At 52.1% G+C, this 20,356-nt stretch overlaps 43 non-coding genes and 9 pseudogenes across 43 annotated transcripts; all 52 read left to right on the top strand.

The window, feature by feature from the left end:
* The first annotated feature begins 165 nt into the window (after window positions 1–165).
* Window positions 166–284, top strand: LOC143336897 (5S ribosomal RNA). The gene has a single exon (XR_013078640.1). It is a non-coding gene; the product is annotated as a 5S ribosomal RNA (ribosomal RNA).
* A 280-nt stretch (window positions 285–564) lies between these two features.
* Window positions 565–673, top strand: LOC143336948 (5S ribosomal RNA; annotated as a pseudogene).
* Window positions 674–953: 280 nt separating this feature from the next.
* LOC143337262 (5S ribosomal RNA) lies at window positions 954–1,072 on the top strand. Its single transcript, XR_013078907.1, has one exon. It is a non-coding gene; the product is annotated as a 5S ribosomal RNA (ribosomal RNA).
* Window positions 1,073–1,343: 271 nt separating this feature from the next.
* Window positions 1,344–1,452, top strand: LOC143336947 (5S ribosomal RNA; annotated as a pseudogene).
* Window positions 1,453–1,732: 280 nt separating this feature from the next.
* On the top strand, window positions 1,733–1,851 carry LOC143337261 (5S ribosomal RNA). Its single transcript, XR_013078906.1, has one exon. It is a non-coding gene; the product is annotated as a 5S ribosomal RNA (ribosomal RNA).
* A 271-nt stretch (window positions 1,852–2,122) lies between these two features.
* Window positions 2,123–2,241, top strand: LOC143337260 (5S ribosomal RNA). Its single transcript, XR_013078905.1, has one exon. It is a non-coding gene; the product is annotated as a 5S ribosomal RNA (ribosomal RNA).
* A 280-nt stretch (window positions 2,242–2,521) lies between these two features.
* Window positions 2,522–2,640, top strand: LOC143337259 (5S ribosomal RNA). Its single transcript, XR_013078904.1, has one exon. It is a non-coding gene; the product is annotated as a 5S ribosomal RNA (ribosomal RNA).
* Window positions 2,641–2,911: 271 nt separating this feature from the next.
* LOC143337258 (5S ribosomal RNA) lies at window positions 2,912–3,030 on the top strand. Its single transcript, XR_013078903.1, has one exon. It is a non-coding gene; the product is annotated as a 5S ribosomal RNA (ribosomal RNA).
* Window positions 3,031–3,310: 280 nt separating this feature from the next.
* On the top strand, window positions 3,311–3,419 carry LOC143336946 (5S ribosomal RNA; annotated as a pseudogene).
* A 280-nt stretch (window positions 3,420–3,699) lies between these two features.
* On the top strand, window positions 3,700–3,808 carry LOC143336945 (5S ribosomal RNA; annotated as a pseudogene).
* A 271-nt stretch (window positions 3,809–4,079) lies between these two features.
* LOC143337256 (5S ribosomal RNA) lies at window positions 4,080–4,198 on the top strand. The gene has a single exon (XR_013078901.1). It is a non-coding gene; the product is annotated as a 5S ribosomal RNA (ribosomal RNA).
* Window positions 4,199–4,469: 271 nt separating this feature from the next.
* Window positions 4,470–4,588, top strand: LOC143336886 (5S ribosomal RNA). Its single transcript, XR_013078629.1, has one exon. It is a non-coding gene; the product is annotated as a 5S ribosomal RNA (ribosomal RNA).
* A 271-nt stretch (window positions 4,589–4,859) lies between these two features.
* LOC143336896 (5S ribosomal RNA) lies at window positions 4,860–4,978 on the top strand. Its single transcript, XR_013078639.1, has one exon. It is a non-coding gene; the product is annotated as a 5S ribosomal RNA (ribosomal RNA).
* Window positions 4,979–5,258: 280 nt separating this feature from the next.
* On the top strand, window positions 5,259–5,367 carry LOC143337016 (5S ribosomal RNA; annotated as a pseudogene).
* A 280-nt stretch (window positions 5,368–5,647) lies between these two features.
* On the top strand, window positions 5,648–5,766 carry LOC143337255 (5S ribosomal RNA). The gene has a single exon (XR_013078900.1). It is a non-coding gene; the product is annotated as a 5S ribosomal RNA (ribosomal RNA).
* Window positions 5,767–6,046: 280 nt separating this feature from the next.
* On the top strand, window positions 6,047–6,165 carry LOC143337254 (5S ribosomal RNA). The gene has a single exon (XR_013078899.1). It is a non-coding gene; the product is annotated as a 5S ribosomal RNA (ribosomal RNA).
* A 271-nt stretch (window positions 6,166–6,436) lies between these two features.
* LOC143337253 (5S ribosomal RNA) lies at window positions 6,437–6,555 on the top strand. Its single transcript, XR_013078898.1, has one exon. It is a non-coding gene; the product is annotated as a 5S ribosomal RNA (ribosomal RNA).
* A 271-nt stretch (window positions 6,556–6,826) lies between these two features.
* Window positions 6,827–6,945, top strand: LOC143337251 (5S ribosomal RNA). Its single transcript, XR_013078897.1, has one exon. It is a non-coding gene; the product is annotated as a 5S ribosomal RNA (ribosomal RNA).
* Window positions 6,946–7,225: 280 nt separating this feature from the next.
* LOC143336944 (5S ribosomal RNA) lies at window positions 7,226–7,334 on the top strand (annotated as a pseudogene).
* A 271-nt stretch (window positions 7,335–7,605) lies between these two features.
* Window positions 7,606–7,724, top strand: LOC143337249 (5S ribosomal RNA). The gene has a single exon (XR_013078895.1). It is a non-coding gene; the product is annotated as a 5S ribosomal RNA (ribosomal RNA).
* A 271-nt stretch (window positions 7,725–7,995) lies between these two features.
* LOC143337248 (5S ribosomal RNA) lies at window positions 7,996–8,114 on the top strand. Its single transcript, XR_013078894.1, has one exon. It is a non-coding gene; the product is annotated as a 5S ribosomal RNA (ribosomal RNA).
* Window positions 8,115–8,385: 271 nt separating this feature from the next.
* On the top strand, window positions 8,386–8,504 carry LOC143336895 (5S ribosomal RNA). Its single transcript, XR_013078638.1, has one exon. It is a non-coding gene; the product is annotated as a 5S ribosomal RNA (ribosomal RNA).
* A 280-nt stretch (window positions 8,505–8,784) lies between these two features.
* On the top strand, window positions 8,785–8,893 carry LOC143336943 (5S ribosomal RNA; annotated as a pseudogene).
* Window positions 8,894–9,173: 280 nt separating this feature from the next.
* On the top strand, window positions 9,174–9,292 carry LOC143337247 (5S ribosomal RNA). Its single transcript, XR_013078893.1, has one exon. It is a non-coding gene; the product is annotated as a 5S ribosomal RNA (ribosomal RNA).
* A 271-nt stretch (window positions 9,293–9,563) lies between these two features.
* LOC143337246 (5S ribosomal RNA) lies at window positions 9,564–9,682 on the top strand. The gene has a single exon (XR_013078892.1). It is a non-coding gene; the product is annotated as a 5S ribosomal RNA (ribosomal RNA).
* A 280-nt stretch (window positions 9,683–9,962) lies between these two features.
* Window positions 9,963–10,081, top strand: LOC143337245 (5S ribosomal RNA). Its single transcript, XR_013078891.1, has one exon. It is a non-coding gene; the product is annotated as a 5S ribosomal RNA (ribosomal RNA).
* Window positions 10,082–10,352: 271 nt separating this feature from the next.
* Window positions 10,353–10,471, top strand: LOC143337244 (5S ribosomal RNA). Its single transcript, XR_013078890.1, has one exon. It is a non-coding gene; the product is annotated as a 5S ribosomal RNA (ribosomal RNA).
* A 280-nt stretch (window positions 10,472–10,751) lies between these two features.
* Window positions 10,752–10,860, top strand: LOC143336942 (5S ribosomal RNA; annotated as a pseudogene).
* A 271-nt stretch (window positions 10,861–11,131) lies between these two features.
* On the top strand, window positions 11,132–11,250 carry LOC143337243 (5S ribosomal RNA). Its single transcript, XR_013078889.1, has one exon. It is a non-coding gene; the product is annotated as a 5S ribosomal RNA (ribosomal RNA).
* Window positions 11,251–11,521: 271 nt separating this feature from the next.
* On the top strand, window positions 11,522–11,640 carry LOC143337242 (5S ribosomal RNA). Its single transcript, XR_013078888.1, has one exon. It is a non-coding gene; the product is annotated as a 5S ribosomal RNA (ribosomal RNA).
* Window positions 11,641–11,911: 271 nt separating this feature from the next.
* Window positions 11,912–12,030, top strand: LOC143336893 (5S ribosomal RNA). The gene has a single exon (XR_013078636.1). It is a non-coding gene; the product is annotated as a 5S ribosomal RNA (ribosomal RNA).
* A 280-nt stretch (window positions 12,031–12,310) lies between these two features.
* On the top strand, window positions 12,311–12,419 carry LOC143336941 (5S ribosomal RNA; annotated as a pseudogene).
* Window positions 12,420–12,699: 280 nt separating this feature from the next.
* On the top strand, window positions 12,700–12,818 carry LOC143337241 (5S ribosomal RNA). Its single transcript, XR_013078887.1, has one exon. It is a non-coding gene; the product is annotated as a 5S ribosomal RNA (ribosomal RNA).
* Window positions 12,819–13,089: 271 nt separating this feature from the next.
* Window positions 13,090–13,208, top strand: LOC143337240 (5S ribosomal RNA). Its single transcript, XR_013078886.1, has one exon. It is a non-coding gene; the product is annotated as a 5S ribosomal RNA (ribosomal RNA).
* Window positions 13,209–13,488: 280 nt separating this feature from the next.
* Window positions 13,489–13,607, top strand: LOC143337238 (5S ribosomal RNA). The gene has a single exon (XR_013078884.1). It is a non-coding gene; the product is annotated as a 5S ribosomal RNA (ribosomal RNA).
* Window positions 13,608–13,878: 271 nt separating this feature from the next.
* Window positions 13,879–13,997, top strand: LOC143337237 (5S ribosomal RNA). The gene has a single exon (XR_013078883.1). It is a non-coding gene; the product is annotated as a 5S ribosomal RNA (ribosomal RNA).
* A 280-nt stretch (window positions 13,998–14,277) lies between these two features.
* Window positions 14,278–14,396, top strand: LOC143337235 (5S ribosomal RNA). The gene has a single exon (XR_013078882.1). It is a non-coding gene; the product is annotated as a 5S ribosomal RNA (ribosomal RNA).
* A 271-nt stretch (window positions 14,397–14,667) lies between these two features.
* LOC143336840 (5S ribosomal RNA) lies at window positions 14,668–14,786 on the top strand. Its single transcript, XR_013078586.1, has one exon. It is a non-coding gene; the product is annotated as a 5S ribosomal RNA (ribosomal RNA).
* A 280-nt stretch (window positions 14,787–15,066) lies between these two features.
* On the top strand, window positions 15,067–15,185 carry LOC143336873 (5S ribosomal RNA). Its single transcript, XR_013078617.1, has one exon. It is a non-coding gene; the product is annotated as a 5S ribosomal RNA (ribosomal RNA).
* Window positions 15,186–15,456: 271 nt separating this feature from the next.
* Window positions 15,457–15,575, top strand: LOC143337234 (5S ribosomal RNA). The gene has a single exon (XR_013078881.1). It is a non-coding gene; the product is annotated as a 5S ribosomal RNA (ribosomal RNA).
* A 271-nt stretch (window positions 15,576–15,846) lies between these two features.
* Window positions 15,847–15,965, top strand: LOC143337233 (5S ribosomal RNA). Its single transcript, XR_013078880.1, has one exon. It is a non-coding gene; the product is annotated as a 5S ribosomal RNA (ribosomal RNA).
* Window positions 15,966–16,236: 271 nt separating this feature from the next.
* LOC143336922 (5S ribosomal RNA) lies at window positions 16,237–16,355 on the top strand. Its single transcript, XR_013078664.1, has one exon. It is a non-coding gene; the product is annotated as a 5S ribosomal RNA (ribosomal RNA).
* Window positions 16,356–16,635: 280 nt separating this feature from the next.
* On the top strand, window positions 16,636–16,754 carry LOC143337232 (5S ribosomal RNA). Its single transcript, XR_013078879.1, has one exon. It is a non-coding gene; the product is annotated as a 5S ribosomal RNA (ribosomal RNA).
* Window positions 16,755–17,034: 280 nt separating this feature from the next.
* On the top strand, window positions 17,035–17,153 carry LOC143337231 (5S ribosomal RNA). Its single transcript, XR_013078878.1, has one exon. It is a non-coding gene; the product is annotated as a 5S ribosomal RNA (ribosomal RNA).
* A 271-nt stretch (window positions 17,154–17,424) lies between these two features.
* On the top strand, window positions 17,425–17,543 carry LOC143337230 (5S ribosomal RNA). Its single transcript, XR_013078877.1, has one exon. It is a non-coding gene; the product is annotated as a 5S ribosomal RNA (ribosomal RNA).
* Window positions 17,544–17,814: 271 nt separating this feature from the next.
* LOC143337229 (5S ribosomal RNA) lies at window positions 17,815–17,933 on the top strand. Its single transcript, XR_013078876.1, has one exon. It is a non-coding gene; the product is annotated as a 5S ribosomal RNA (ribosomal RNA).
* Window positions 17,934–18,213: 280 nt separating this feature from the next.
* On the top strand, window positions 18,214–18,332 carry LOC143337228 (5S ribosomal RNA). The gene has a single exon (XR_013078875.1). It is a non-coding gene; the product is annotated as a 5S ribosomal RNA (ribosomal RNA).
* A 271-nt stretch (window positions 18,333–18,603) lies between these two features.
* On the top strand, window positions 18,604–18,722 carry LOC143337226 (5S ribosomal RNA). Its single transcript, XR_013078873.1, has one exon. It is a non-coding gene; the product is annotated as a 5S ribosomal RNA (ribosomal RNA).
* A 280-nt stretch (window positions 18,723–19,002) lies between these two features.
* Window positions 19,003–19,121, top strand: LOC143337225 (5S ribosomal RNA). The gene has a single exon (XR_013078872.1). It is a non-coding gene; the product is annotated as a 5S ribosomal RNA (ribosomal RNA).
* Window positions 19,122–19,392: 271 nt separating this feature from the next.
* Window positions 19,393–19,511, top strand: LOC143336839 (5S ribosomal RNA). Its single transcript, XR_013078585.1, has one exon. It is a non-coding gene; the product is annotated as a 5S ribosomal RNA (ribosomal RNA).
* A 280-nt stretch (window positions 19,512–19,791) lies between these two features.
* On the top strand, window positions 19,792–19,910 carry LOC143336872 (5S ribosomal RNA). Its single transcript, XR_013078616.1, has one exon. It is a non-coding gene; the product is annotated as a 5S ribosomal RNA (ribosomal RNA).
* Window positions 19,911–20,181: 271 nt separating this feature from the next.
* On the top strand, window positions 20,182–20,300 carry LOC143337224 (5S ribosomal RNA). The gene has a single exon (XR_013078871.1). It is a non-coding gene; the product is annotated as a 5S ribosomal RNA (ribosomal RNA).
* The last annotated feature ends 56 nt before the right edge of the window (window positions 20,301–20,356 follow it).

Raw genomic sequence — 20,356 nt, 5'->3', positions numbered from 1 at the left:
TGTGTCCATTGATTGACTTGCCTTCTTTAGAAGTCGGATTTGTTGGGCCGCACAATCAAAGCGGCCTCAACATTTCCAGACAAGTGAAAGGAGAAAGCCCTCACAGCCCAGAGTGTACATACACAGGGCACATGTATAAAAAGCTTGTGTGCATCAGTGCTTGCGGCTTATGGCCATACCAGCCTGACAACGCCCGATCTCGTCCGATCTCGGAAGCTAAGCAGGGTCGGGCCTGGTTAGTACTTGGATTGGAGACCGCCTGGGAATACCAGGTGCTGTAAGCCTTTTCTTCTCCTCTTTCACCAGTAGAGGGTGCTGTTCCTTCTTTAGTGGAATGGCGAGGCTTAGGGGACCCATGGAGCTTTAATCCGTCAGGCCCGTGTGTGCAACCACCAAAAGTGTGTCCATTGATTGACTTGCCTTCTTTAGAAGTCGGATTTGTTGGGCCGCACAATCAAAGCGGCCTCAACATTTCCAGACAAGTGAAAGGAGAAAGCCCTCACACCCCAGAGTGTACATACACAGGGCACATGTATAAAAAGCTTGTGTGCATCAGTGCTTGCGGCTTACGGCCATACCAGCCTGACAGCGCCCGATCTCGGAAGCTAAGCAGGGTCGGGCCTGGTTAGTACTTGGATGGGAGACCGCCTGGGAATACCAGGTGCTGTAAGCCTTTTCTTCTCCTCTTTCACCAGTAGAGGGTGCTGTTCCTTCTTTAGTGGAATGGCCAGGCTTAGGGGACCCATGGAGCTTTAATCCGTCAGGCCCGTGTGTGCAACCACCAAAAGTGTGTCCATTGATTGACTTGCCTTCTTTAAAAGTCGGATTTGTTGGGCCGCACAATCAAAGCGGCCTCAACATTTCCAGACAAGTGAAAGGAGAAAGCCCTCACAGCCCAGAGTGTACATACACAGGGCACATGTATAAAAAGCTTGTGTGCATCAGTGCTTGCGGCTTACGGCCATACCAGCCTGACAACGCCCGATCTCGTCCGATCTCGGAAGCTAAGCAGGGTCGGGCCTGGTTAGTACTTGGATGGGAGACCGCCTGGGAATACCAGGTGCTGTAAGCCTTTTCTTCACCAGTAGAGGGTGCTGTTCCTTCTTTAGTGGAATGGCGAGGCTTAGGGGACCCATGGAGCTTTAATCCGTCAGGCCCGTGTGTGCAACCACCAAAAGTGTGTCCATTGATTGACTTGCCTTCTTTAGAAGTCGGATTTGTTGGGCCGCACAATCAAAGCGGCCTCAACATTTCCAGACAAGTGAAAGGAGAAAGCCCTCACACCCCAGAGTGTACATACACAGGGCACATGTATAAAAAGCTTGTGTGCATCAGTGCTTGCGGCTTACGGCCATACCAGCCTGACAGCGCCCGATCTCGGAAGCTAAGCAGGGTCGGGCCTGGTTAGTACTTGGATGGGAGACCGCCTGGGAATACCAGGTGCTGTAAGCCTTTTCTTCTCCTCTTTCACCAGTAGAGGGTGCTGTTCCTTCTTTAGTGGAATGGCCAGGCTTAGGGGACCCATGGAGCTTTAATCCGTCAGGCCCGTGTGTGCAACCACCAAAAGTGTGTCCATTGATTGACTTGCCTTCTTTAAAAGTCGGATTTGTTGGGCCGCACAATCAAAGCGGCCTCAACATTTCCAGACAAGTGAAAGGAGAAAGCCCTCACAGCCCAGAGTGTACATACACAGGGCACATGTATAAAAAGCTTGTGTGCATCAGTGCTTGCGGCTTACGGCCATACCAGCCTGACAACGCCCGATCTCGTCCGATCTCGGAAGCTAAGCAGGGTCGGGCCTGGTTAGTACTTGGATGGGAGACCGCCTGGGAATACCAGGTGCTGTAAGCCTTTTCTTCACCAGTAGAGGGTGCTGTTCCCTCTTTAGTGGAATGGCCAGGCTTAGGGGACCCATGGAGCTTTAATCCGTCAGGCCCGTGTGTGCAACCACCAAAAGTGTGTCCATTGATTGACTTGCCTTCTTTAGAAGTCGGATTTGTTGGGCCGCACAATCAAAGCGGCCTCAACATTTCCAGACAAGTGAAAGGAGAAAGCCCTCACAGCCCAGAGTGTACATACACAGGGCACATGTATAAAAAGCTTGTGTGCATCAGTGCTTGCGGCTTACGGCCATACCAGCCTGACAACGCCCGATCTCGTCCGATCTCGGAAGCTAAGCAGGGTCGGGCCTGGTTAGTACTTGGATGGGAGACCGCCTGGGAATACCAGGTGCTGTAAGCCTTTTCTTCTGCTCTTTCACCAGTAGAGGGTGCTGTTCCTTCTTTAGTGGAATGGCCAGGCTTAGGGGACCCATGGAGCTTTAATCCGTCAGGCCCGTGTGTGCAACCACCAAAAGTGTGTCCATTGATTGACTTGCCTTCTTTAGAAGTCGGATTTGTTGGGCCGCACAATCAAAGCGGCCTCAACATTTCCAGACAAGTGAAAGGAGAAAGCCCTCACAGCCCAGAGTGTACATACACAGGGCACATGTATAAAAAGCTTGTGTGCATCAGTGCTTGCGGCTTACGGCCATACCAGCCTGACAACGCCCGATCTCGTCCGATCTCGGAAGCTAAGCAGGGTCGGGCCTGGTTAGTACTTGGATGGGAGACCGCCTGGGAATACCAGGTGCTGTAAGCCTTTTCTTCACCAGTAGAGGGTGCTGTTCCTTCTTTAGTGGAATGGCCAGGCTTAGGGGACCCATGGAGCTTTAATCCGTCAGGCCCGTGTGTGCAACCACCAAAAGTGTGTCCATTGATTGACTTGCCTTCTTTAGAAGTCGGATTTGTTGGGCCGCACAATCAAAGCGGCCTCAACATTTCCAGACAAGTGAAAGGAGAAAGCCCTCACAGCCCAGAGTGTACATACACAGGGCACATGTATAAAAAGCTTGTGTGCATCAGTGCTTGCGGCTTACGGCCATACCAGCCTGACAACGCCCGATCTCGTCCGATCTCGGAAGCTAAGCAGGGTCGGGCCTGGTTAGTACTTGGATGGGAGACCGCCTGGGAATACCAGGTGCTGTAAGCCTTTTCTTCTCCTCTTTCACCAGGAGAGGGTGCTGTTCCTTCTTTAGTGGAATGGCCAGGCTTAGGGGACCCATGGAGCTTTAATCCGTCAGGCCCGTGTGTGCAACCACCAAAAGTGTGTCCATTGATTGACTTGCCTTCTTTAGAAGTCGGATTTGTTGGGCCGCACAATCAAAGCGGCCTCAACATTTCCAGACAAGTGAAAGGAGAAAGCCCTCACACCCCAGAGTGTACATACACAGGGCACATGTATAAAAAGCTTGTGTGCATCAGTGCTTGCGGCTTACGGCCATACCAGCCTGACAGCGCCCGATCTCGGAAGCTAAGCAGGGTCGGGCCTGGTTAGTACTTGGATGGGAGACCGCCTGGGAATACCAGGTGCTGTAAGCCTTTTCTTCTCCTCTTTCACCAGTAGAGGGTGCTGTTCCTTCTTTAGTGGAATGGCCAGGCTTAGGGGACCCATGGAGCTTTAATCCGTCAGGCCCGTGTGTGCAACCACCAAAAGTGTGTCCATTGATTGACTTGCCTTCTTTAAAAGTCGGATTTGTTGGGCCGCACAATCAAAGCGGCCTCAACATTTCCAGACAAGTGAAAGGAGAAAGCCCTCACACCCCAGAGTGTACATACACAGGGCACATGTATAAAAAGCTTGTGTGCATCAGTGCTTGCGGCTTACGGCCATACCAGCCTGACAGCGCCCGATCTCGGAAGCTAAGCAGGGTCGGGCCTGGTTAGTACTTGGATGGGAGACCGCCTGGGAATACCAGGTGCTGTAAGCCTTTTCTTCACCAGTAGAGGGTGCTGTTCCTTCTTTAGTGGAATGGCCAGGCTTAGGGGACCCATGGAGCTATAATCCGTCAGGCCCGTGTGTGCAACCACCAAAAGTGTGTCCATTGATTGACTTGCCTTCTTTAAAAGTCGGATTTGTTGGGCCGCACAATCAAAGCGGCCTCAACATTTCCAGACAAGTGAAAGGAGAAAGCCCTCACAGCCCAGAGTGTACATACACAGGACACATGTATAAAAAGCTTGTGTGCATCAGTGCTTGCGGCTTACGGCCATACCAGCCTGACAACGCCCGATCTCGTCCGATCTCGGAAGCTAAGCAGGGTCGGGCCTGGTTAGTACTTGGATGGGAGACCGCCTGGGAATACCAGGTGCTGTAAGCCTTTTCTTCACCAGTAGAGGGTGCTGTTCCTTCTTTAGTGGAATGGCCAGGCTTAGGGGACCCATGGAGCTTTAATCCGTCAGGCCCGTGTGTGCAACCACCAAAAGTGTGTCCATTGATTGACTTGCCTTCTTTAAAAGTCGGATTTGTTGGGCCGCACAATCAAAGCGGCCTCAACATTTCCAGACAAGTGAAAGGAGAAAGCCCTCACAGCCCAGAGTGTACATACACAGGGCACATGTATAAAAAGCTTGTGTGCATCAGTGCTTGCGGCTTACGGCCATACCAGCCTGACAACGCCCGATCTCGTCCGATCTCGGAAGCTAAGCAGGGTCGGGCCTGGTTAGTACTTGGATGGGAGACAGCCTGGGAATACCAGGTGCTGTAAGCCTTTTCTTCACCAGTAGAGGGTGCTGTTCCTTCTTTAGTGGAATGGCCAGGCTTAGGGGACCCATGGAGCTTTAATCCGTCAGGCCCGTGTGTGCAACCACCAAAAGTGTGTCCATTGATTGACTTGCCTTCTTTAGAAGTCGGATTTGTTGGGCCGCACAATCAAAGCGGCCTCAACATTTCCAGACAAGTGAAAGGAGAAAGCCCTCACAGCCCAGAGTGTACATACACAGGGCACATGTATAAAAAGCTTGTGTGCATCAGTGCTTGCGGCTTATGGCCATACCAGCCTGACAACGCCCGATCTCGTCCGATCTCGGAAGCTAAGCAGGGTCGGGCCTGGTTAGTACTTGGATTGGAGACCGCCTGGGAATACCAGGTGCTGTAAGCCTTTTCTTCTCCTCTTTCACCAGTAGAGGGTGCTGTTCCTTCTTTAGTGGAATGGCGAGGCTTAGGGGACCCATGGAGCTTTAATCCGTCAGGCCCGTGTGTGCAACCACCAAAAGTGTGTCCATTGATTGACTTGCCTTCTTTAGAAGTCGGATTTGTTGGGCCGCACAATCAAAGCGGCCTCAACATTTCCAGACAAGTGAAAGGAGAAAGCCCTCACACCCCAGAGTGTACATACACAGGGCACATGTATAAAAAGCTTGTGTGCATCAGTGCTTGCGGCTTATGGCCATACCAGCCTGACAGCGCCCGATCTCGGAAGCTAAGCAGGGTCGGGCCTGGTTAGTACTTGGATGGGAGACCGCCTGGGAATACCAGGTGCTGTAAGCCTTTTCTTCTCCTCTTTCACCAGTAGAGGGTGCTGTTCCTTCTTTAGTGGAATGGCCAGGCTTAGGGGACCCATGGAGCTTTAATCCGTCAGGCCCGTGTGTGCAACCACCAAAAGTGTGTCCATTGATTGACTTGCCTTCTTTAAAAGTCGGATTTGTTGGGCCGCACAATCAAAGCGGCCTCAACATTTCCAGACAAGTGAAAGGAGAAAGCCCTCACAGCCCAGAGTGTACATACACAGGGCACATGTATAAAAAGCTTGTGTGCATCAGTGCTTGCGGCTTACGGCCATACCAGCCTGACAACGCCCGATCTCGTCCGATCTCGGAAGCTAAGCAGGGTCGGGCCTGGTTAGTACTTGGATGGGAGACCGCCTGGGAATACCAGGTGCTGTAAGCCTTTTCTTCTCCTCTTTCACCAGTAGAGGGTGCTGTTCCTTCTTTAGTGGAATGGCCAGGCTTAGGGGACCCATGGAGCTTTAATCCGTCAGGCCCGTGTGTGCAACCACCAAAAGTGTGTCCATTGATTGACTTGCCTTCTTTAGAAGTCGGATTTGTTGGGCCGCACAATCAAAGCGGCCTCAACATTTCCAGACAAGTGAAAGGAGAAAGCCCTCACAGCCCAGAGTGTACATACACAGGGCACATGTATAAAAAGCTTGTGTGCATCAGTGCTTGCGGCTTACGGCCATACCAGCCTGACAACGCCCGATCTCGTCCGATCTCGGAAGCTAAGCAGGGTCGGGCCTGGTTAGTACTTGGATGGGAGACCGCCTGGGAATACCAGGTGCTGTAAGCCTTTTCTTCACCAGTAGAGGGTGCTGTTCCTTCTTTAGTGGAATGGCCAGGCTTAGGGGACCCATGGAGCTTTAATCCGTCAGGCCCGTGTGTGCAACCACCAAAAGTGTGTCCATTGATTGACTTGCCTTCTTTAGAAGTCGGATTTGTTGGGCCGCACAATCAAAGCGGCCTCAACATTTCCAGACAAGTGAAAGGAGAAAGCCCTCACAGCCCAGAGTGTACATACACAGGGCACATGTATAAAAAGCTTGTGTGCATCAGTGCTTGCGGCTTACGGCCATACCAGCCTGACAACGCCCGATCTCGTCCGATCTCGGAAGCTAAGCAGGGTCGGGCCTGGTTAGTACTTGGATGGGAGACCGCCTGGGAATACCAGGTGCTGTAAGCCTTTTCTTCACCAGTAGAGGGTGCTGTTCCTTCTTTAGTGGAATGGCCAGGCTTAGGGGACCCATGGAGCTTTAATCCGTCAGGCCCGTGTGTGCAACCACCAAAAGTGTGTCCATTGATTGACTTGCCTTCTTTAGAAGTCGGATTTGTTGGGCCGCACAATCAAAGCGGCCTCAACATTTCCAGACAAGTGAAAGGAGAAAGCCCTCACAGCCCAGAGTGTACATACACAGGGCACATGTATAAAAAGCTTGTGTGCATCAGTGCTTGCGGCTTACGGCCATACCAGCCTGACAACGCCCGATCTCGTCCGATCTCGGAAGCTAAGCAGGGTCGGGCCTGGTTAGTACTTGGATGGGAGACCGCCTGGGAATACCAGGTGCTGTAAGCCTTTTCTTCTCCTCTTTCACCAGGAGAGGGTGCTGTTCCTTCTTTAGTGGAATGGCCAGGCTTAGGGGACCCATGGAGCTTTAATCCGTCAGGCCCGTGTGTGCAACCACCAAAAGTGTGTCCATTGATTGACTTGCCTTCTTTAGAAGTCGGATTTGTTGGGCCGCACAATCAAAGCGGCCTCAACATTTCCAGACAAGTGAAAGGAGAAAGCCCTCACACCCCAGAGTGTACATACACAGGGCACATGTATAAAAAGCTTGTGTGCATCAGTGCTTGCGGCTTACGGCCATACCAGCCTGACAGCGCCCGATCTCGGAAGCTAAGCAGGGTCGGGCCTGGTTAGTACTTGGATGGGAGACCGCCTGGGAATACCAGGTGCTGTAAGCCTTTTCTTCACCAGTAGAGGGTGCTGTTCCTTCTTTAGTGGAATGGCCAGGCTTAGGGGACCCATGGAGCTATAATCCGTCAGGCCCGTGTGTGCAACCACCAAAAGTGTGTCCATTGATTGACTTGCCTTCTTTAAAAGTCGGATTTGTTGGGCCGCACAATCAAAGCGGCCTCAACATTTCCAGACAAGTGAAAGGAGAAAGCCCTCACAGCCCAGAGTGTACATACACAGGGCACATGTATAAAAAGCTTGTGTGCATCAGTGCTTGCGGCTTACGGCCATACCAGCCTGACAACGCCCGATCTCGTCCGATCTCGGAAGCTAAGCAGGGTCGGGCCTGGTTAGTACTTGGATGGGAGACCGCCTGGGAATACCAGGTGCTGTAAGCCTTTTCTTCACCAGTAGAGGGTGCTGTTCCTTCTTTAGTGGAATGGCCAGGCTTAGGGGACCCATGGAGCTTTAATCCGTCAGGCCCGTGTGTGCAACCACCAAAAGTGTGTCCATTGATTGACTTGCCTTCTTTAAAAGTCGGATTTGTTGGGCCGCACAATCAAAGCGGCCTCAACATTTCCAGACAAGTGAAAGGAGAAAGCCCTCACAGCCCAGAGTGTACATAAACAGGGCACATGTATAAAAAGCTTGTGTGCATCAGTGCTTGCGGCTTACGGCCATACCAGCCTGACAACGCCCGATCTCGTCCGATCTCGGAAGCTAAGCAGGGTCGGGCCTGGTTAGTACTTGGATGGGAGACCGCCTGGGAATACCAGGTGCTGTAAGCCTTTTCTTCACCAGTAGAGGGTGCTGTTCCTTCTTTAGTGGAATGGCCAGGCTTAGGGGACCCATGGAGCTTTAATCCGTCAGGCCCGTGTGTGCAACCACCAAAAGTGTGTCCATTGATTGACTTGCCTTCTTTAGAAGTCGGATTTGTTGGGCCGCACAATCAAAGCGGCCTCAACATTTCCAGACAAGTGAAAGGAGAAAGCCCTCACAGCCCAGAGTGTACATACACAGGGCACATGTATAAAAAGCTTGTGTGCATCAGTGCTTGCGGCTTATGGCCATACCAGCCTGACAACGCCCGATCTCGTCCGATCTCGGAAGCTAAGCAGGGTCGGGCCTGGTTAGTACTTGGATTGGAGACCGCCTGGGAATACCAGGTGCTGTAAGCCTTTTCTTCTCCTCTTTCACCAGTAGAGGGTGCTGTTCCTTCTTTAGTGGAATGGCGAGGCTTAGGGGACCCATGGAGCTTTAATCCGTCAGGCCCGTGTGTGCAACCACCAAAAGTGTGTCCATTGATTGACTTGCCTTCTTTAGAAGTCGGATTTGTTGGGCCGCACAATCAAAGCGGCCTCAACATTTCCAGACAAGTGAAAGGAGAAAGCCCTCACACCCCAGAGTGTACATACACAGGGCACATGTATAAAAAGCTTGTGTGCATCAGTGCTTGCGGCTTACGGCCATACCAGCCTGACAGCGCCCGATCTCGGAAGCTAAGCAGGGTCGGGCCTGGTTAGTACTTGGATGGGAGACCGCCTGGGAATACCAGGTGCTGTAAGCCTTTTCTTCTCCTCTTTCACCAGTAGAGGGTGCTGTTCCTTCTTTAGTGGAATGGCCAGGCTTAGGGGACCCATGGAGCTTTAATCCGTCAGGCCCGTGTGTGCAACCACCAAAAGTGTGTCCATTGATTGACTTGCCTTCTTTAAAAGTCGGATTTGTTGGGCCGCACAATCAAAGCGGCCTCAACATTTCCAGACAAGTGAAAGGAGAAAGCCCTCACAGCCCAGAGTGTACATACACAGGGCACATGTATAAAAAGCTTGTGTGCATCAGTGCTTGCGGCTTACGGCCATACCAGCCTGACAACGCCCGATCTCGTCCGATCTCGGAAGCTAAGCAGGGTCGGGCCTGGTTAGTACTTGGATGGGAGACCGCCTGGGAATACCAGGTGCTGTAAGCCTTTTCTTCACCAGTAGAGGGTGCTGTTCCCTCTTTAGTGGAATGGCCAGGCTTAGGGGACCCATGGAGCTTTAATCCGTCAGGCCCGTGTGTGCAACCACCAAAAGTGTGTCCATTGATTGACTTGCCTTCTTTAGAAGTCGGATTTGTTGGGCCGCACAATCAAAGCGGCCTCAACATTTCCAGACAAGTGAAAGGAGAAAGCCCTCACAGCCCAGAGTGTACATACACAGGGCACATGTATAAAAAGCTTGTGTGCATCAGTGCTTGCGGCTTACGGCCATACCAGCCTGACAACGCCCGATCTCGTCCGATCTCGGAAGCTAAGCAGGGTCGGGCCTGGTTAGTACTTGGATGGGAGACCGCCTGGGAATACCAGGTGCTGTAAGCCTTTTCTTCTCCTCTTTCACCAGTAGAGGGTGCTGTTCCTTCTTTAGTGGAATGGCCAGGCTTAGGGGACCCATGGAGCTTTAATCCGTCAGGCCCGTGTGTGCAACCACCAAAAGTGTGTCCATTGATTGACTTGCCTTCTTTAGAAGTCGGATTTGTTGGGCCGCACAATCAAAGCGGCCTCAACATTTCCAGACAAGTGAAAGGAGAAAGCCCTCACAGCCCAGAGTGTACATACACAGGGCACATGTATAAAAAGCTTGTGTGCATCAGTGCTTGCGGCTTACGGCCATACCAGCCTGACAACGCCCGATCTCGTCCGATCTCGGAAGCTAAGCAGGGTCGGGCCTGGTTAGTACTTGGATGGGAGACCGCCTGGGAATACCAGGTGCTGTAAGCCTTTTCTTCACCAGTAGAGGGTGCTGTTCCTTCTTTAGTGGAATGGCCAGGCTTAGGGGACCCATGGAGCTTTAATCCGTCAGGCCCGTGTGTGCAACCACCAAAAGTGTGTCCATTGATTGACTTGCCTTCTTTAGAAGTCGGATTTGTTGGGCCGCACAATCAAAGCGGCCTCAACATTTCCAGACAAGTGAAAGGAGAAAGCTCTCACAGCCCAGAGTGTACATACACAGGGCACATGTATAAAAAGCTTGTGTGCATCAGTGCTTGCGGCTTACGGCCATACCAGCCTGACAACGCCCGATCTCGTCCGATCTCGGAAGCTAAGCAGGGTCGGGCCTGGTTAGTACTTGGATGGGAGACCGCCTGGGAATACCAGGTGCTGTAAGCCTTTTCTTCTCCTCTTTCACCAGGAGAGGGTGCTGTTCCTTCTTTAGTGGAATGGCCAGGCTTAGGGGACCCATGGAGCTTTAATCCGTCAGGCCCGTGTGTGCAACCACCAAAAGTGTGTCCATTGATTGACTTGCCTTCTTTAGAAGTCGGATTTGTTGGGCCGCACAATCAAAGCGGCCTCAACATTTCCAGACAAGTGAAAGGAGAAAGCCCTCACACCCCAGAGTGTACATACACAGGGCACATGTATAAAAAGCTTGTGTGCATCAGTGCTTGCGGCTTACGGCCATACCAGCCTGACAGCGCCCGATCTCGGAAGCTAAGCAGGGTCGGGCCTGGTTAGTACTTGGATGGGAGACCGCCTGGGAATACCAGGTGCTGTAAGCCTTTTCTTCACCAGTAGAGGGTGCTGTTCCTTCTTTAGTGGAATGGCCAGGCTTAGGGGACCCATGGAGCTATAATCCGTCAGGCCCGTGTGTGCAACCACCAAAAGTGTGTCCATTGATTGACTTGCCTTCTTTAAAAGTCGGATTTGTTGGGCCGCACAATCAAAGCGGCCTCAACATTTCCAGACAAGTGAAAGGAGAAAGCCCTCACAGCCCAGAGTGTACATACACAGGGCACATGTATAAAAAGCTTGTGTGCATCAGTGCTTGCGGCTTACGGCCATACCAGCCTGACAACGCCCGATCTCGTCCGATCTCGGAAGCTAAGCAGGGTCGGGCCTGGTTAGTACTTGGATGGGAGACCGCCTGGGAATACCAGGTGCTGTAAGCCTTTTCTTCACCAGTAGAGGGTGCTGTTCCTTCTTTAGTGGAATGGCCAGGCTTAGGGGACCCATGGAGCTTTAATCCGTCAGGCCCGTGTGTGCAACCACCAAAAGTGTGTCCATTGATTGACTTGCCTTCTTTAAAAGTCGGATTTGTTGGGCCGCACAATCAAAGCGGCCTCAACATTTCCAGACAAGTGAAAGGAGAAAGCCCTCACAGCCCAGAGTGTACATACACAGGGCACATGTATAAAAAGCTTGTGTGCATCAGTGCTTGCGGCTTACGGCCATACCAGCCTGACAACGCCCGATCTCGTCCGATCTCGGAAGCTAAGCAGGGTCGGGCCTGGTTAGTACTTGGATGGGAGACCGCCTGGGAATACCAGGTGCTGTAAGCCTTTTCTTCACCAGTAGAGGGTGCTGTTCCTTCTTTAGTGGAATGGCCAGGCTTAGGGGACCCATGGAGCTTTAATCCGTCAGGCCCGTGTGTGCAACCACCAAAAGTGTGTCCATTGATTGACTTGCCTTCTTTAGAAGTCGGATTTGTTGGGCCGCACAATCAAAGCGGCCTCAACATTTCCAGACAAGTGAAAGGAGAAAGCCCTCACAGCCCAGAGTGTACATACACAGGGCACATGTATAAAAAGCTTGTGTGCATCAGTGCTTGCGGCTTATGGCCATACCAGCCTGACAACGCCCGATCTCGTCCGATCTCGGAAGCTAAGCAGGGTCGGGCCTGGTTAGTACTTGGATTGGAGACCGCCTGGGAATACCAGGTGCTGTAAGCCTTTTCTTCTCCTCTTTCACCAGTAGAGGGTGCTGTTCCTTCTTTAGTGGAATGGCGAGGCTTAGGGGACCCATGGAGCTTTAATCCGTCAGGCCCGTGTGTGCAACCACCAAAAGTGTGTCCATTGATTGACTTGCCTTCTTTAGAAGTCGGATTTGTTGGGCCGCACAATCAAAGCGGCCTCAACATTTCCAGACAAGTGAAAGGAGAAAGCCCTCACACCCCAGAGTGTACATACACAGGGCACATGTATAAAAAGCTTGTGTGCATCAGTGCTTGCGGCTTACGGCCATACCAGCCTGACAGCGCCCGATCTCGGAAGCTAAGCAGGGTCGGGCCTGGTTAGTACTTGGATGGGAGACCGCCTGGGAATACCAGGTGCTGTAAGCCTTTTCTTCTCCTCTTTCACCAGTAGAGGGTGCTGTTCCTTCTTTAGTGGAATGGCCAGGCTTAGGGGACCCATGGAGCTTTAATCCGTCAGGCCCGTGTGTGCAACCACCAAAAGTGTGTCCATTGATTGACTTGCCTTCTTTAAAAGTCGGATTTGTTGGGCCGCACAATCAAAGCGGCCTCAACATTTCCAGACAAGTGAAAGGAGAAAGCCCTCACAGCCCAGAGTGTACATACACAGGGCACATGTATAAAAAGCTTGTGTGCATCAGTGCTTGCGGCTTACGGCCATACCAGCCTGACAACGCCCGATCTCGTCCGATCTCGGAAGCTAAGCAGGGTCGGGCCTGGTTAGTACTTGGATGGGAGACCGCCTGGGAATACCAGGTGCTGTAAGCCTTTTCTTCACCAGTAGAGGGTGCTGTTCCCTCTTTAGTGGAATGGCCAGGCTTAGGGGACCCATGGAGCTTTAATCCGTCAGGCCCGTGTGTGCAACCACCAAAAGTGTGTCCATTGATTGACTTGCCTTCTTTAGAAGTCGGATTTGTTGGGCCGCACAATCAAAGCGGCCTCAACATTTCCAGACAAGTGAAAGGAGAAAGCCCTCACAGCCCAGAGTGTACATACACAGGGCACATGTATAAAAAGCTTGTGTGCATCAGTGCTTGCGGCTTACGGCCATACCAGCCTGACAACGCCCGATCTCGTCCGATCTCGGAAGCTAAGCAGGGTCGGGCCTGGTTAGTACTTGGATGGGAGACCGCCTGGGAATACCAGGTGCTGTAAGCCTTTTCTTCTCCTCTTTCACCAGTAGAGGGTGCTGTTCCTTCTTTAGTGGAATGGCCAGGCTTAGGGGACCCATGGAGCTTTAATCCGTCAGGCCCGTGTGTGCAACCACCAAAAGTGTGTCCATTGATTGACTTGCCTTCTTTAAAAGTCGGATTTGTTGGGCCGCACAATCAAAGCGGCCTCAACATTTCCAGACAAGTGAAAGGAGAAAGCCCTCACAGCCCAGAGTGTACATACACAGGGCACATGTATAAAAAGCTTGTGTGCATCAGTGCTTGCGGCTTACGGCCATACCAGCCTGACAACGCCCGATCTCGTCCGATCTCGGAAGCTAAGCAGGGTCGGGCCTGGTTAGTACTTGGATGGGAGACCGCCTGGGAATACCAGGTGCTGTAAGCCTTTTCTTCACCAGTAGAGGGTGCTGTTCCCTCTTTAGTGGAATGGCCAGGCTTAGGGGACCCATGGAGCTTTAATCCGTCAGGCCCGTGTGTGCAACCACCAAAAGTGTGTCCATTGATTGACTTGCCTTCTTTAGAAGTCGGATTTGTTGGGCCGCACAATCAAAGCGGCCTCAACATTTCCAGACAAGTGAAAGGAGAAAGCCCTCACAGCCCAGAGTGTACATACACAGGGCACATGTATAAAAAGCTTGTGTGCATCAGTGCTTGCGGCTTACGGCCATACCAGCCTGACAACGCCCGATCTCGTCCGATCTCGGAAGCTAAGCAGGGTCGGGCCTGGTTAGTACTTGGATGGGAGACCGCCTGGGAATACCAGGTGCTGTAAGCCTTTTCTTCTCCTCTTTCACCAGTAGAGGGTGCTGTTCCTTCTTTAGTGGAATGGCCAGGCTTAGGGGACCCATGGAGCTTTAATCCGTCAGGCCCGTGTGTGCAACCACCAAAAGTGTGTCCATTGATTGACTTGCCTTCTTTAGAAGTCGGATTTGTTGGGCCGCACAATCAAAGCGGCCTCAACATTTCCAGACAAGTGAAAGGAGAAAGCCCTCACACCCCAGAGTGTACATACACAGGGCACATGTATAAAAAGCTTGTGTGCATCAGTGCTTGCGGCTTACGGCCATACCAGCCTGACAACGCCCGATCTCGTCCGATCTCGGAAGCTAAGCAGGGTCGGGCCTGGTTAGTACTTGGATGGGAGACCGCCTGGGAATACCAGGTGCTGTAAGCCTTTTCTTCACCAGTAGAGGGTGCTGTTCCTTCTTTAGTGGAATGGCCAGGCTTAGGGGACCCATGGAGCTTTAATCCGTCAGGCCCGTGTGTGCAACCACCAAAAGTGTGTCCATTGATTGACTTGCCTTCTTTAGAAGTCGGATTTGTTGGGCCGCACAATCAAAGCGGCCTCAACATTTCCAGACAAGTGAAAGGAGAAAGCCCTCACAGCCCAGAGTGTACATACACAGGGCACATGTATAAAAAGCTTGTGTGCATCAGTGCTTGCGGCTTACGGCCATACCAGCCTGACAACGCCCGATCTCGTCCGATCTCGGAAGCTAAGCAGGGTCGGGCCTGTTTAGTACTTGGATGGGAGACCGCCTGGGAATACCAGGTGCTGTAAGCCTTTTCTTCTCCTCTTTCACCAGTAGAGGGTGCTGTTCCTTTTTTAGTGGAATGGCCAGGCTTAGGGGACCCATGGAGCTTTAATCCGTCAGGCCCGTATGTGCAACCACCAAAAGTGTGTCCATTGATTGACTTGCCTTCTTTAGAAGTCGGATTTGTTGGGCCGCACAATCAAAGCGGCCTCAACATTTCCAGACAAGTGAAAGGAGAAAGCCCTCACAGCCCAGAGTGTACATACACAGGGCACATGTATAAAAAGCTTGTGTGCATCAGTGCTTGCGGCTTACGGCCATACCAGCCTGACAACGCCCGATCTCGTCCGATCTCGGAAGCTAAGCAGGGTCGGGCCTGGTTACTACTTGGATGGGAGACCGCCTGGGAATACCAGGTGCTGTAAGCCTTTTCTTCACCAGTAGAGGGTGCTGTTCCTTCTTTAGTGGAATGGCCAGGCTTAGGGGACCCATGGAGCTTTAATCCGTCAGGCCCGTGTGTGCAACCACCAAAAGTGTGTCCATTGATTGACTTGCCTTCTTTAGAAGTCGGATTTGTTGGGCCGCACAATCAAAGCGGCCTCAACATTTCCAGACAAGTGAAAGGAGAAAGCCCTCACAGCCCAGAGTGTACATACACAGGGCACATGTATAAAAAGCTTGTGTGCATCAGTGCTTGCGGCTTACGGCCATACCAGCCTGACAACGCCCGATCTCGTCCGATCTCGGAAGCTAAGCAGGGTCGGGCCTGGTTAGTACTTGGATGGGAGACCGCCTGGGAATACCAGGTGCTGTAAGCCTTTTCTTCACCAGTAGAGGGTGCTGTTCCTTCTTTAGTGGAATGGCCAGGCTTAGGGGACCCATGGAGCTTTAATCCGTCAGGCCCGTGTGTGCAACCACCAAAAGTGTGTCCATTGATTGACTTGCCTTCTTTAGAAGTCGGATTTGTTGGGCCGCACAATCAAAGCGGCCTCAACATTTCCAGACAAGTGAAAGGAGAAAGCCCTCACAGCCCAGAGTGTACATACACAGGGCACATGTATAAAAAGCTTGTGTGCATCAGTGCTTGCGGCTTACGGCCATACCAGCCTGACAACGCCCGATCTCGTCCGATCTCGGAAGCTAAGCAGGGTCGGGCCTGGTTAGTACTTGGATGGGAGACCGCCTGGGAATACCAGGTGCTGTAAGCCTTTTCTTCACCAGTAGAGGGTGCTGTTCCTTCTTTAGTGGAATGGCCAGGCTTAGGGGACCCATGGAGCTTTAATCCGTCAGGCCCGTGTGTGCAACCACCAAAAGTGTGTCCATTGATTGACTTGCCTTCTTTAGAAGTCGGATTTGTTGGGCCGCACAATCAAAGCGGCCTCAACATTTCCAGACAAGTGAAAGGAGAAAGCCCTCACAGCCCAGAGTGTACATACACAGGGCACATGTATAAAAAGCTTGTGTGCATCAGTGCTTGCGGCTTACGGCCATACCAGCCTGACAACGCCCGATCTCGTCCGATCTCGGAAGCTAAGCAGGGTCGTGCCTGTTTAGTACTTGGATGGGAGACCGCCTGGGAATACCAGGTGCTGTAAGCCTTTTCTTCTCCTCTTTCACCAGTAGAGGGTGCTGTTCCTTTTTTAGTGGAATGGCCAGGCTTAGGGGACCCATGGAGCTTTAATCCGTCAGGCCCGTATGTGCAACCACCAAAAGTGTGTCCATTGATTGACTTGCCTTCTTTAGAAGTCGGATTTGTTGGGCCGCACAATCAAAGCGGCCTCAACATTTCCAGACAAGTGAAAGGAGAAAGCCCTCACAGCCCAGAGTGTACATACACAGGGCACATGTATAAAAAGCTTGTGTGCATCAGGGCTTGCGGCTTACGGCCATACCAGCCTGACAACGCCCGATCTCGTCCGATCTCGGAAGCTAAGCAGGGTCGGGCCTGGTTAGTACTTGGATGGGAGACCGCCTGGGAATACCAGGTGCTGTAAGCCTTTTCTTCTGCTCTTTCACCAGTAGAGGGTGCTGTTCCTTCTTTAGTGGAATGGCCAGGCTTAGGGGACCCATGGAGCTTTAATCCGTCAGGCCCGTGTGTGCAACCACCAAAAGTGTGTCCATTGATTGACTTGCCTTCTTTAGAAGTCGGATTTGTTGGGCCGCACAATCAAAGCGGCCTCAACATTTCCAGACAAGTGAAAGGAGAAAGCCCTCACAGCCCAGAGTGTACATACACAGGGCACATGTATAAAAAGCTTGTGTGCATCAGTGCTTGCGGCTTACGGCCATACCAGCCTGACAACGCCCGATCTCGTCCGATCTCGGAAGCTAAGCAGGGTCGGGCCTGGTTAGTACTTGGATGGGAGACCGCCTGGGAATACCAGGTGCTGTAAGCCTTTTCTTCACCAGTAGAGGGTGCTGTTCCTTCTTTAGTGGAATGGCCAGGCTTAGGGGACCCATGGAGCTTTAATCCGTCAGGCCCGTGTGTGCAACCACCAAAAGTGTGTCCATTGATTGACTTGCCTTCTTTAGAAGTCGGATTTGTTGGGCCGCACAATCAAAGCGGCCTCAACATTTCCAGACAAGTGAAAGGAGAAAGCCCTCACAGCCCAGAGTGTACATACACAGGGCACATGTATAAAAAGCTTGTGTGCATCAGTGCTTGCGGCTTACGGCCATACCAGCCTGACAACGCCCGATCTCGTCCGATCTCGGAAGCTAAGCAGGGTCGGGCCTGGTTAGTACTTGGATGGGAGACCGCCTGGGAATACCAGGTGCTGTAAGCCTTTTCTTCACCAGTAGAGGGTGCTGTTCCCTCTTTAGTGGAATGGCCAGGCTTAGGGGACCCATGGAGCTTTAATCCGTCAGGCCCGTGTGTGCAACCACCAAAAGTGTGTCCATTGATTGACTTGCCTTCTTTAGAAGTCGGATTTGTTGGGCCGCACAATCAAAGCGGCCTCAACATTTCCAGACAAGTGAAAGGAGAAAGCCCTCACAGCCCAGAGTGTACATACACAGGGCACATGTATAAAAAGCTTGTGTGCATCAGTGCTTGCGGCTTACGGCCATACCAGCCTGACAACGCCCGATCTCGTCCGATCTCGGAAGCTAAGCAGGGTCGGGCCTGGTTAGTACTTGGATGGGAGACCGCCTGGGAATACCAGGTGCTGTAAGCCTTTTCTTCTCCTCTTTCACCAGTAGAGGGTGCTGTTCCTTCTTTAGTGGAATGGCCAGGCTTAGGGGACCCATGGAGCTTTAATCCGTCAGGCCCGTGTGTGCAACCACCAAAAGTGTGTCCATTGATTGACTTGCCTTCTTTAAAAGTCGGATTTGTTGGGCCGCACAATCAAAGCGGCCTCAACATTTCCAGACAAGTGAAAGGAGAAAGCCCTCACAGCCCAGAGTGTACATACACAGGGCACATGTATAAAAAGCTTGTGTGCATCAGTGCTTGCGGCTTACGGCCATACCAGCCTGACAACGCCCGATCTCGTCCGATCTCGGAAGCTAAGCAGGGTCGGGCCTGGTTAGTACTTGGATGGGAGACCGCCTGGGAATACCAGGTGCTGTAAGCCTTTTCTTCACCAGTAGAGGGTGCTGTTCCCTCTTTAGTGGAATGGCCAGGCTTAGGGGACCCATGGAGCTTTAATCCGTCAGGCCCGTGTGTGCAACCACCAAAAGTGTGTCCATTGATTGACTTGCCTTCTTTAGAAGTCGGATTTGTTGGGCCGCACAATCAAAGCGGCCTCAACATTTCCAGACAAGTGAAAGGAGAAAGCCCTCACAGCCCAGAGTGTACATACACAGGGCACATGTATAAAAAGCTTGTGTGCATCAGTGCTTGCGGCTTACGGCCATACCAGCCTGACAACGCCCGATCTCGTCCGATCTCGGAAGCTAAGCAGGGTCGGGCCTGGTTAGTACTTGGATGGGAGACCGCCTGGGAATACCAGGTGCTGTAAGCCTTTTCTTCTCCTCTTTCACCAGTAGAGGGTGCTGTTCCTTCTTTAGTGGAATGGCCAGGCTTAGGGGACCCATGGAGCTTTAATCCGTCAGGCCCGTGTGTGCAACCACCAAAAGTGTGTCCATTGATTGACTTGCCTTCTTTAGAAGTCGGATTTGTTGGGCCGCACAATCAAAGCGGCCTCAACATTTCCAGACAAGTGAAAGGAGAAAGCCCTCACACCCCAGAGTGTACATACACAGGGCACATGTATAAAAAGCTTGTGTGCATCAGTGCTTGCGGCTTACGGCCATACCAGCCTGACAACGCCCGATCTCGTCCGATCTCGGAAGCTAAGCAGGGTCGGGCCTGGTTAGTACTTGGATGGGAGACCGCCTGGGAATACCAGGTGCTGTAAGCCTTTTCTTCACCAGTAGAGGGTGCTGTTCCTTCTTTAGTGGAATGGCCAGGCTTAGGGGACCCATGGAGCTTTAATCCGTCAGGCCCGTGTGTGCAACCACCAAAAGTGTGTCCATTGATTGACTTGCCTTCTTTAGAAGTCGGATTTGTTGGGCCGCACAATCAAAGCGGCCTCAACATTTCCAGACAAGTGAAAGGAGAAAGCCCTCACAGCCCAGAGTGTACATACACAGGGCACATGTATAAAAAGCTTGTGTGCATCAGTGCTTGCGGCTTACGGCCATACCAGCCTGACAACGCCCGATCTCGTCCGATCTCGGAAGCTAAGCAGGGTCGGGCCTGTTTAGTACTTGGATGGGAGACCGCCTGGGAATACCAGGTGCTGTAAGCCTTTTCTTCTCCTCTTTCACCAGTAGAGGGTGCTGTTCCTTTTTTAGTGGAATGGCCAGGCTTAGGGGACCCATGGAGCTTTAATCCGTCAGGCCCGTATGTGCAACCACCAAAAGTGTGTCCATTGATTGACTTGCCTTCTTTAGAAGTCGGATTTGTTGGGCCGCACAATCAAAGCGGCCTCAACATTTCCAGACAAGTGAAAGGAGAAAGCCCTCACAGCCCAGAGTGTACATACACAGGGCACATGTATAAAAAGCTTGTGTGCATCAGTGCTTGCGGCTTACGGCCATACCAGCCTGACAACGCCCGATCTCGTCCGATCTCGGAAGCTAAGCAGGGTCGGGCCTGGTTACTACTTGGATGGGAGACCGCCTGGGAATACCAGGTGCTGTAAGCCTTTTCTTCACCAGTAGAGGGTGCTGTTCCTTCTTTAGTGGAATGGCCAGGCTTAGGGGACCCATGGAGCTTTAATCCGTCAGGCCCGTGTGTGCAACCACCAAAAGTGTGTCCATTGATTGACTTGCCTTCTTTAGAAGTCGGATTTGTTGGGCCGCACAATCAAAGCGGCCTCAACATTTCCAGACAAGTGAAAGGAGAAAGCCCTCACAGCCCAGAGTGTACATACACAGGGCACATGTATAAAAAGCTTGTGTGCATCAGTGCTTGCGGCTTACGGCCATACCAGCCTGACAACGCCCGATCTCGTCCGATCTCGGAAGCTAAGCAGGGTCGGGCCTGGTTAGTACTTGGATGGGAGACCGCCTGGGAATACCAGGTGCTGTAAGCCTTTTCTTCACCAGTAGAGGGTGCTGTTCCTTCTTTAGTGGAATGGCCAGGCTTAGG

This window comes from Chaetodon auriga, chromosome 18 (assembly GCF_051107435.1).
Source record: "Chaetodon auriga isolate fChaAug3 chromosome 18, fChaAug3.hap1, whole genome shotgun sequence".
NCBI classification, from domain to species: Eukaryota; Metazoa; Chordata; class Actinopteri; order Chaetodontiformes; family Chaetodontidae; genus Chaetodon; species Chaetodon auriga.
The sequence above is the reverse complement of the archived record's forward strand: the minus strand, read 5'-3'. Positions and strand labels throughout refer to the sequence as shown.